Genomic DNA, 11,448 nt, shown 5'->3' with positions numbered 1-11,448 from the left:
TTTGTTCATTATCTATCACTTCAATTTACATCCCATCCACAATCATTTTCATCCTCTAGGCCAGTGTTTCCCAACCTTGTGCCTCCAGCTGTTTTCGGACTACAATTCCCATCATTCCTGACCATTGGTCTTGCTAGCTAGGGATGATGGGAGTTGTAGTCCCAAAACATCTGGAGGCACACTGGTTGGGAAACACTGCTCTAGGCAGCAGAGAAAGTCTTCAGCTGCCCCTTCTGGCAATCAAGAATCTTTCATTTCCTCCAGCCCTTCTGAAGGTGAAGTTCCTGGGTTTGGCCAAGCTAGATCTCTCTCTTGCCCCACTCCTACACACTAATAAAATTCTTCCAAAGTTGCCTGCTTTTGAAGGCTGGGATAAAAGCTCATGGGATGAAAGTAGGACGAAGAATTTGAGTACTCTCAAGGGCTACCTCACCTTGGAGCAAGTTACTGCTCTGCCTCCAGGCAGCAGATTCTAGAGAGTATATACTGTGTGCGTGCTATTTTATTGCCTCCAGCCTGCATCTCAGTGCTGACATGTTTGCTTTCGAAAATGAGCTGAGGAGCGATGTTGTTTTGACTGGTTTGCTTCAGGCATGGAAATATGTAGGGCCAGGGCTGAGCCTTTCCCTTGGCATCTAATCTCACCATCAATCCTTTCGCCAGGCTATGTGCGCTTCAGGGCTCAAACTTCTCATCTCCAATCTGCAAACAAACACCATTAAAACAACCTAAACCACTAGGTTAAAAAAGGTGGTAATTAACTACAAAATTTCAAATAGTGGAATATCATTTGCAGAATTCTTCACGCAGGCACCAGTATATTTAAGGCATAACCTTACTTTATTATCTCTAAGGGATATGTGGGGCTTTTGCTATCAATGTAGTTCTAAGCAAGTTCTCTAAGCAAGTTATTTTTTAGGGTAAACGGGAGGGAGACGTAGGGTGATATGCTATTAAGTTTTACTCAGAGCAGACCTGTTGAAATTAGTGGACCTAACTAAGTCATGTTCTTTAATTTCAATGCATCTGAGCAAAACTTAGTTGAATACTCTCCCCCACCCAGCTGAGAATTGTGGGGCATGCATAGAACTACCATTTTGACTGGAAACAAGGATAACAAATGATTATAGGAATTTATGCCTTCTATCCCGATATGTGTGAGTGTTCTTTCCTTGTCAAACAGACAGTACTGCGGAGGTGGAGTCTGTCTGGGGATTTTTTTTTTAAGTAACCTAGACAGAGAGAGATCCAATTGAGAGGGCTCCTTTCTCAGCCCCTTGGCAAGAAGCTATGGGTAGCAGAAAAGGCCTTGCTGGTGGAGGTCATGAAGAGGTCTTTGGCCTGTTTTCTTCAAGGAGCATAAGCATTAGTCCCAGTATCCTAGCTCAGGTAATATTACACTTTTCCCTGTGAAACTGACCCTGCAGTTTCCATTAGCATTCTCCACCTCCCGCCACTATACCTTTGCCTGCTGTTTAACATTGTTCTATGCAAGGTGTGGAGTGCGGGGGGGGGTGGAGTTCTGGGATCTAGCCCAGGAGTGGTTGAATTTCAGTGCTGAACTTTTGCCTATAATCAGCAAAGTTCTTGGAGAGGAAAAAGGTATGAAAGGGAATCGGTGTGCATGGTGACTGCAAGGTGATAGCTTTGAAACAGTGATGTGGCTCTCCCTCAAGGGGCATAGAGGAAGGAGGGTACAACATTTGGTGGGTGGATAGGTTCCTAGCCTTCCTATCACCACTAAATAGTATTGAGCTTGTCCAGATGAACTACCTGAAGGAGCGTCTCCACCCCCATTGTTCTGTCTGGACACTGAGGTCCAGTACCGAGGGCCTTCTGGCGGCTCCCTCATTATGAGAAGCTAAGTTGCAGGGAACCAGGCAGAGGGCCTTCTTGGTAGTGGTGCCCGCCCTGCGGAACGCCCTCCCATCAGATGTCAAAGAGAAAAACAGCTACCAGATTTTAAGAAGACACCTGAATGCAGCCCTGTTTAGGGAGGCTTTTAATGTTTAATAGATTATTTTATTTCATTTTCTGTTGGAAGCCACCCAGAGTGGCTGGGGAGACCCAGCCAGATGGGTGGCGTATAAATAATAAATTATTATTATTATTATTATTATTATTATTATTATTATTATTATTATTACCACATGCTTCCAATGAACGTGTGAGGGGGTAGCCAGAATGTGCTCCCTGTCCATGCATTTGGTGTTGGTATGAGAGGGGTCCTATGGATGGATGAGTATACCGTGTTTCTCCAAAAATAAGACACCATCTTCTATTTATTTTTCCTCAAAAACAAACAAACATGGTGGCTTATTTTCAGGGGATGTCTTATTTTTTTTTAATTAAGTATGGTACAGTTTAACCTACAAGGTTAAACTGCCTATCACTATGGCTTATTTTCGGGGTTGGCTTATTTTCGGAGAGTAGGACTTTTCAACAGAAGTAAGAAATCTGGCCAATCAGGGATCCCTCTCACATGGAATAGACCCATGCAAGTAGATCCTCTTGCACCAAATGTATGGTTAGTGGGGATGTTGGCATCAAAGAGGTGTGTATTATGGGTGTGATCTTCTCCCTCCATCAATGCACAACAACATTTGTTTGAACAGTCCTATAAACAAGCAGGATCCTTCTCTGTCATTGATCCAGGCTGATTTTGTGAAGGTAACTCTTCTGCCATGGGCTTCATCATGTAGCTCTGATCTGGAGAATATCTGGTGCTTTGCTCCTCTGTGGCTGAATTTAGGAGGTGTGATAGATTTCCAGTTCTGTTGCTCTTCTGCAACAGATGTGTTGAATTAATGCCTTGGCTCATAATTGCTTGCATGAAGCACCAAGCTACGCTTGCACAAGATGCAAAGATGTCTTCATGTTTACCTATAGAATAGATATCCCAAGTATTTTTTTATCCTGCTCTTTAGCCCCCCAAAAAGGCTCCTAGAGTGGGTTTCAAATAGCCAAAAAAGGGACAGGTTTTGCCCTCAGGTTTACAATCTGAAAAAAACACAGCACTAAAGGAGAATTGATTGGGAAGGAGAAGAAAATAAGCAGATTCAAGTACAAGTTAACGTATTTTAATGGCCAGAAGAGAAAGAGCCAGGAAGTGCTGATCTGTCAGCAACATGAATGGGGTGGTTCCGCATCCCTTCTCTCCTGCAATCTGATGTCATGGTTGCTGCCAAGTGATGGTGGAAAGAGGAGCCTGGCTTTTCAGCAGAGCTGATGGTAGACTAGAAGGTAGAATAGGTTTAGAAGGAGGAGTTGAGGTTAATAGTTAAAGAAACACTTCTGTAAGGGGAGATATGAACCCTCTTCAGGAGCCTAACAGAAGGGGTGCTATAGGGCTGAAGTTCAGGGCAGCCACAACCAGCAGTACTGACACCTGGGAAAACCATGAAGATTGCATTAGCACTGATATACTCTGTGATGAACATGTAGTTTGACATATATATATATATATATATATATATATATATATATATATATATATATATGTCAAACTACATGTTCATCACAGAGTTTGCCCTTGACTGCAAGTTCCCTTTTCATTAATTGCCAGTGTGGGGCCACTAATCTGGATCAGGATAATTGGGGTGGGGGGTAAGAGGGGCTTTAATCATTTGTCCCACTGTGGCTACAGTCTGGATTGGGCTGGTAGTACTCTCTCTCTCTTTCTCTTTCTCTTTCTCTTTCTCTCTCTCTCTCTCTCTCTCTCTCTCTCTGTGTGTGTGTGTGTGTGTGTGTGTGTGTGTGTGCCACCTTGAGCTCCTTGGAGAAAATGGTGGGATATAAATGCAATAAATAAATCAAATGAATACATAAAGTAATAGCCTTGCATCATGACAAGTATGACTTCTGAGGAATTTGGAAATATAGAGAGGCATTCTGTAATAGTGGTTTTCTTCACAAGTGGGAAAAATCTTCTCTCTGCAGAGTTCACTAAAACCCGAGCTTTTTTCTGAAGGAATGTAAGACTGGCTGACTTCTGTTGTCTGAGACCTGGCAATAAAACCCACAACATAATGCACCCACCATGAGCCCAGAGAAACTAGGGAAACAGGGGGTTCCCCTCCTCCTTCTGAGAGCCTGTGTCTTTGCTGCCATTCCCCTTAACCAATACTGAACGCAGAAAGCTGAACCTTTGGCCGCTTAGGTTGCAGGCATAATGACCTCCCCACAACACACACACACACACAGAGAGATCATACAGTGGTACCTTTGGGAAAGGGGGTGATGACTAAGCAATCTGGGACCAGGAAAAACACCAGTGTGCCCCTTGACAACCTCCAATGACGTTTGTCACTAGATGTCTCCCTTGCTCTCCTGGGCACTTGAGTAACTGCCCATTATCCCCCTTTAATCCTTACAATAACAGAGTCAGGATGTCAAGGGGTCTCTCTTGCACAGGCCATTCAGAGGAGTGGGGGTTGGTGTGGGAAACAATATTGGACTGGAATGTTTCGAAAGCCCAGAGAAAGTGAGAGGTACAAGCTGTGCCGGAGTGAGGAATTAGGCAAATTAAGGACACAACACGGCTGCAGATTAAAAGAATAACTTTGGAGCTCTGCACATGCTGGAATAGATTTAGATGGTTACATGGGTTAAGGATTGGTTCCCTGGTTTGTGGTGCTAAAACGGCAGATACTCTGCCCCCCCTCTCTCATCCATCCTCTGCAGATTAATACTGTTTTTACCTCTAGTATCTGCTTGTGAGATTTTTATTGTTGTGCTGAAAAGTCAGCAGTTGGAGTCATGCCTGAGGCCTGCCTAACCCCGGCCTCTCTGGACTCTTCCTTACTGCAAGGGAAATGGCTAGTGGAATAGAAATCCTCAGCACACTGGTACAGTGTCTTATTTTCGGGGAAACACCGTAATAATCATGAATAGCAAGATATTAATTACTTAAGTTACATCATAAAGCACTGGTCCAGAAATCAGCTGCCATAGCAGGGCAAGAAATATTCCCAGCATGAGAGGATATGCTGTTTCCTTGTTCTGCATCTCTTACATCTGATCACATTGGTTGTTCATTTGGAACATGTGGTTGAAGTACAGTGGAATCTCACTGAGATTCTCCATAGATCCAGTAAACAAAGGGAGCGGTGCAGTCCCAACATGGTACCGTTCAGTTTTTATTTGTCTCCAGCTCCCATCAGTCCCAGCCAGCAAGGCCGGTGGATAGAAACAACGGGAGCTGGAGTCCTCCAGCTTTTGAACGGCACCATGTTGGCTATGCCTCCTGCAGCATAGAGTCAAGCTTCAGGGTTGCTCTCCAGACTTGTGCAGGAGGATCTGAGCACTCCCTGAGACTAGCTTTGGCTAGGTCCCATGGGCGTACCCAGCGAGGGGCGGGGGGCAGCTGCCCCCCCAGAAGCAAAAAAAATGAAAAATACTGTATTTTATGGGCCATAACCTGCACTTTTTACCTCCGAAAATTGAAGGGGAAAACTCGCTGCGGGTTATGGAATTTTTTTTGCTGTTTCTGCCCCCTCAGCGGCTGCAGCCAGCAACAGGAATGTGGGGAGGGAGCAGCCCGAAATCGGGCTGTTTCCGCCCCCTCCACGGCTGCAACCAGCGACAGGAACGTGGGAGGGGGGAGGAGCAGCCTGAGCTGGGGGGGGGATGGGAGCTCCATCCTTCTTTCCATCCTTCCTTCCCCCCCTCTTCCTTCCTTTCTTTCTTTCTTTCTTTCTTTCTTTCTTTCTTTCTTTCTTTCTTTCTTTCCTTCCTTCCTTCCTTCCTTCCTTCCTTCCTTCCTTCCTTCCTTCCTTCCTTCCTTCCTTCCTTCTCTCTCTCTCCCACCCCTCCCTCCCTCCCTCCGTTCCTTCCCTCTCTCTTCCCCTCTCCCCCCCGTTTTGATCCTGGGTACCAGGGCCGTCTTAAGCGTCCCTGGCGCCATGGTGCGCCGGATCTCTCCAGTGCCCTTCCGCCCCATTTCCCAGCGCGGTGGGCGGGGTGGGCGCGGCGCTGCTGCGTGGCGGGCGGGCGGGCAGGCACAGCACGATCTCTCCGGCGCCCTCCCGCCCCGTTTCCCAGCATGGTGGGCAGGTGGGCGCCGCGCGTAGCTGCGCAACTACGCAGCGGGCCGGCGCCATGGTGCCCTGCACCACCGGGGGTCTACGTAGAGCCGGCCCTGCTGGGTACGCCCCTCCTAGGTCCGGCTATGTGATAATGCCAGCTTCCCTGCAGAGTCCTCAGAGCAATGTTTGAGAATACAGCCATGTGCTTTTGAAATGGTTCCTCTGGTGGCTGACTGCGAAAGGGATTCTAGGATTTCCTGAATGTGTATGCTGACTACTTGGCCTATTATCAGGAGCCCGAAAGCCTCATTTGGCTTCTGTGTCCTACCTCCCAGTTGGATTTTTATGGTTCCTAATGTGCTATGTCTTGCATACACTTTTTTTTTTTGGCAAGGTTTTACCAATGCATTTATTTTCTCCCCTTACCATACCATACCAACAACCCAATATGCAGCCAAACAAGTCGGATAGGGATATGGAGGTTTGTGTTCAGCATTCAGAGTATGTTAGTAGGACAGTCAGGCACCGGTGTCACACATGCTCATGTATTCTGAGCAGAAAGAATAGCTGGAAAACTTCAGCAGCTGGCTGGGGAGCTTCTCAAGGGGCCAAACCTGGGAAAACATCTCACACTCTGACCTAAATACATGGTGCAAGCGTTTAATTGAGTCTGATAGGCTTGAATGCCCCTAGTCAGACACAGCCTTGCCATTTGCCAGAGCGACTCCGAGCGAGTTTTGTTGAATGAACTGGATGGGCTCACTCATCCCTGAGCATGCACTCCGCACACCCCCTCCCCCCACACCAAGTTAATAGGCTTGCACTATTAAAGGGCCCTGAACATTTTCATTTCAGGATCACAGAGTGGCTTAAAGGGGCAGGCTTAACTGTTGCACTGCAAGACCTGGGACAAAGCTGTGTGTCCTTTGGCCGAGGTGATGCGCGGAGCTTTGGGGTGTCTCCCTTTCTGTGAGCTTTCTGCAGTCATCCGTTCGTGGTGTCCTAATTGCAGATGATTAGGAGTCGTTTGGCAGGCTGACAACTGAACTTCCACCTCCTTACTCTGATGGCCTTCCTGGCCTTGACTCACCCATCTGTGCAATGCTGACATTGAAGCGCCTTTAGTCCGAGATGGTTATGTATATTTAAACACACACATACACACAGGTTTCCACATCCAGCTCAAGGAGAAATTGGGAAGTGGAAGTGTGACTAATTTTTTTTTTAAAAAAAATCACCAGCTTTGGAATGTCTGTGTATGGCAGCAAGATCACTAGCAGATGGCTTCCTGCTGGTGTTGAAAGTGAAAGCTTTTTGGCCTAATTTTAACAGATTTAGCCTGCCAACACTCTTGAAGCAGAGGAAAGACATCAGCTTTCCCATTTGCCCTCAAAGTTTTTCCATGAATACTCATTTTCTGATTATACAGTGTGTGTTTTTTGTTTCTTATATATAGTGGTACGTTTAATTTCTCTGATTTTGAATACAGGTGGGGAGAGGAGAAAGGTCACAGCCTTAGAAAAAGTTCTAGGTAGCCACAGCTACCATTATTTCATGAAATGGAGACTATTTTTTTCTCTAATATTTTATGAGATGGCTTTGTTAAAATCTCTGTACTTCTAAAGAACACAAGTTTATAGCCCTCAGGGCTGCTCAGAATGCTTTGAAAATTTGTGCCCAGTCTCTTGCTAAAGATGTAAGAATGTGTAATGTAATTTGGAATAATAATAATAATAATAATAATAGCAGCAGCAATAATAAACAAATATAAACAGTCTTTGAAATTCAAAAAACAAAACATTGCCTCATTATACAGGAAAAAGAAGCTCCTGGTAATTAAATTATGTCCTTGTTGTGAGCTGTTTGCAAGAGAGACAACAGAAATTCTTGCTCTCTTGAGCCTGTCAGTTCTTTGTCCAGCTTCCCCACTACCGCCCAATAAATATAATATTGCCTCCTGTGATAAGAATACATTATGAGATTGGTGTAATTTTGTCGTTTCCCCCATGCAGCCTAATTACTAGTAGAGCCGTGAAGTATTTTGCCAAGAACTGCAGGGGGGGGGGTCTGCCGCCACAGAACTCCCAGCAATAGATATCAGCCGTGTACTGATGCCTTCTTTCCTTTGTCACTGGCTGGAGGAAGGATATTCTAACAAACAGACTACCCCAAATGCTCCTGGTGTTGGGAACTGGGTGTTCCTGAAGAGCCAGTGGTGTGTAACTTGGCTGAGAGATGCCACTAGAGGAACCCAGCCCCCCCCCCAATTGGGACTCTCCCCAAGCCATGACCCTCAGCTGGAGTGCTTTTGCCTAGCTGATAGGTGTCTTTGTGCGGCCTCCTATGCAAAGCAAGGATCACACACAGGGGCGTACCCAGGATCAAAACTAGAGGGGGGTGCAAGAGAGGGGAAAAGAGAGGGAAGGAAGGAGAGATGGAGGGGAGAGAGAGAAGGAAGGAAGGAAGGAAGGAAGGAAGGGGTGAGAGAGAGAGGGAAGGGAGGGAGGGAGGTAGGGAGGGAGGGAGAAAAAGGAAGGAAGAAAGAGGGGGGAAGGAAGGATGGAAGGAAGGAAAGATGGAGCTCCTGTCCACCACCACCCTGGCTCAGGCTGCTCCCCCCCCCCCACGTTCCTGTTGCTGGCTGCAGCCACGGAGGGGGCGAAAACAGCCCGATTTCCATAACCCGCAGCGACTTTTCCCCTTCAGTTTTCGGAGGGAAAAAGTGTGGGTTATGGTCTGTAAAATACTCGCTGGGTACGCCCATGATCACACACGTTGCTCCACTCACATCTGCCCCCACCCACTTCTTGTAGGTAGCTCCCAGGGAATGTGGTCCTCAAGTTGAAAAAGATTCCCCACTCCTGCACTGGGCTATTCCTCTACACTTCCTGCCTGTTGTCCCCTCAGCTCCAATAAGTCTCTTACTCCCTGGACATGAGGTGTCAAACTTTATCAGCACCTAGGTCTGCATTCCAGGCAAAGGAGAGTAGAGTAGAGAAAGTTGTGGAGTGGAAGGCAGGGTTGAAGAACAACAACAAAATAAGAGCCTAGGGCACCAAATCTATCTCTCTGAGCTGCTGGTAATTATGCTTATGCTTAGCATCTCCCTGAACACATTTTCTGAACTTTCAGCTGATCTGGCATCTATTAAATTCTCCACCACAATCATCATAGGAGTCAATTTCTAGGGGCCGTGGGGGCTTCGGCCCCCACAATAAAATAATTGAGGGGAGTGGGCCCCCACAAAGTTGATGGGCACTCACATTCAAATGGGGTATGTGCACCGCATCATGTGATCAATTATGTGGGGCGGGGCTTACCTGGGCCCCCACAATATTTTATTCAAGTTTATTCATGGACTATCAATGAAACCTATGGGCCAATTCACATGGCGTAGTGATGAAGTGAGTGAGCTGGTACACAATAGCATTCCCATGTGATGGCTGACTCGCAGTCACAGCTCTGGTGTTCTTAACCCAATTTCAGCAGTGTTGAAATGCATGACTAGAGTTGCAACAATGATTCAGTGGTTCTTTTGTTTCAATTCGAGCTGTGTACCCATTGCATCAGTTCGGCTGTGCAAATTGGCCTCAACTGTTGGAATAGATCAGCCTTCCCCAGGGCTATATTTCTAGAAAAAGAGGTGCCGGAACTCACCATGAACACCTCCCTTGCTCTCTTATGGCGCCCACCTGAGTTCTGGTGAGTTCAGGCTTAAAAAAAAAAGCCCTTATCTTCTCCATCAGCGTGCCCTTCAGATATTTTGAACTACTTGGGAAGAAGGGAGGAATAGAAATTTAAGGGGGAGATGAATAAAATAAATCAGCCCCCAAGCAGCTGAATAACTCTAAAGTTTGCTGATAATCTATCTTCCTCTTAATTTTAATAGAAATGAAAAAAGAGTTTCATTAAAAATGAAGAGGCTAAAGTAACTATGAACCTAAGACAAATTTGTAGAAGCTGTGAGCTAAGCATAGGCCTTTTTTTTTGGCTCATTGGTTTTTTTTTTCTAGTGTTTTTCCATCAGTGCAAAATATTTAAACTCCCAGCCCATAAATCCAAGATCTTAGCCATCAGGGAGTTGTGGGGAAGGGGGTGGTGGAGGAAGTAGAAGTCAAAAGACAGAGAGCTCTGAGTACCTTAAAGGTCTCTGATCAGGATTGTGTTTCTCCATCTTTTGAATCTGCCTTTCACACTGGCCATTTTTATAGGGCCATTTAATCCCAGGATGTAAGAGAGATGACAGGAGGCATGGAGGGGCTGTAATATCTGGAATCGGGTCAAGTTTCTCTCTTTCCCTCCTCCTGAGTCCTCCTGGGCCACTGGACTTGGTGACAGGATACACTGTGTCTAACAGAATACATTCAGCTGGCCTTAATGGACTAAGCTGTTTAAATCCTGCTGTGCTTTCTGGGGTAGATGCCCTGTGGCTTCCGCCATGGCTAATGCCGTGACATTTTATACCCTATTTTAGGTCATGCTCATTGGAGGGAGATAGATTCATGCTTTTCCTTTGTTATGTCACTGCTCCCAAAACAATTTCTGGATCTCCTCCTTTCCCTTCCCTCCAGTATGTTTACTGTGAGCTGGTGCTAGGTCTGATGCTGCAGCCTGCTTACATTCAATCCTATTTGAAAGATCTACATTGGCCTTGAAAGATCTACATTGGCTCCCAGTACGTTTCCGAGCACAGTTCAAAGTGTTGGTGCTGACCTTTAAAGCCCTAAATGGCTGCGGTCCAATATACCTGAAGGAGCATCTCCACCCCATCGTTCTGCCTGGACACTGAGGTCCAGCGCTGAGGGCCTTCTGGCAGTTCCCTCATTGCGAGAAGCCAAATTGCAGAGAACCAGGCAGAGGGCCTTCTCGGTGGTGGCGCTCGCCCTGTGGAACGCCCTCCCATCAGATGTCAAAGAGAAAAAACAGCTACCAGATTTTTAGAAGACATCTGAAGTCAGCCCTGTTTAGGGAGGCTTTTAATGTTTAATATTTTATTTCATTTTTCTGTTTGAAACCGCCCAGAGTGGCTGGGGAAACCCAGCCAGATAGGCGGGGTATAAATAATAAATTTATTAATTATTTCATTTCTCCAGTACACACACACACACACACACACAGGCTTTTGAGTGTGATTGCTGCTGTGTGAACCACAGGACAGCTCCTAAAAAGAAGTTGCTGAATCTTGACACTTGAAATCTAGCTATTTCTCTCCCTTGAGTATTTGTGCATTCCTAAACTCTGTTTTAAACAGTTTGGACAAGACCATGAGACAGCTATATCTATCTCTATTGCACTATGCTAAAATGTACGGCATTTCATCTTCTACAGAGTATTGTACACCCATTGGCTTAACCATGGTTTATTTTCCTTAGGAATGGCTTGTTTTTCTTGACCGTGCTTAAGCATTAGGCTTGAATGCCTT

The sequence above is a fragment of the Zootoca vivipara genome, chromosome 2, assembly GCF_965207765.1.
Source record: "Zootoca vivipara chromosome 2, rZooViv2.hap1.1, whole genome shotgun sequence".
Lineage (NCBI taxonomy): Eukaryota > Metazoa > Chordata > Lepidosauria > Squamata > Lacertidae > Zootoca > Zootoca vivipara.
The sequence above is the reverse complement of the archived record's forward strand: the minus strand, read 5'-3'. Positions refer to the sequence as shown.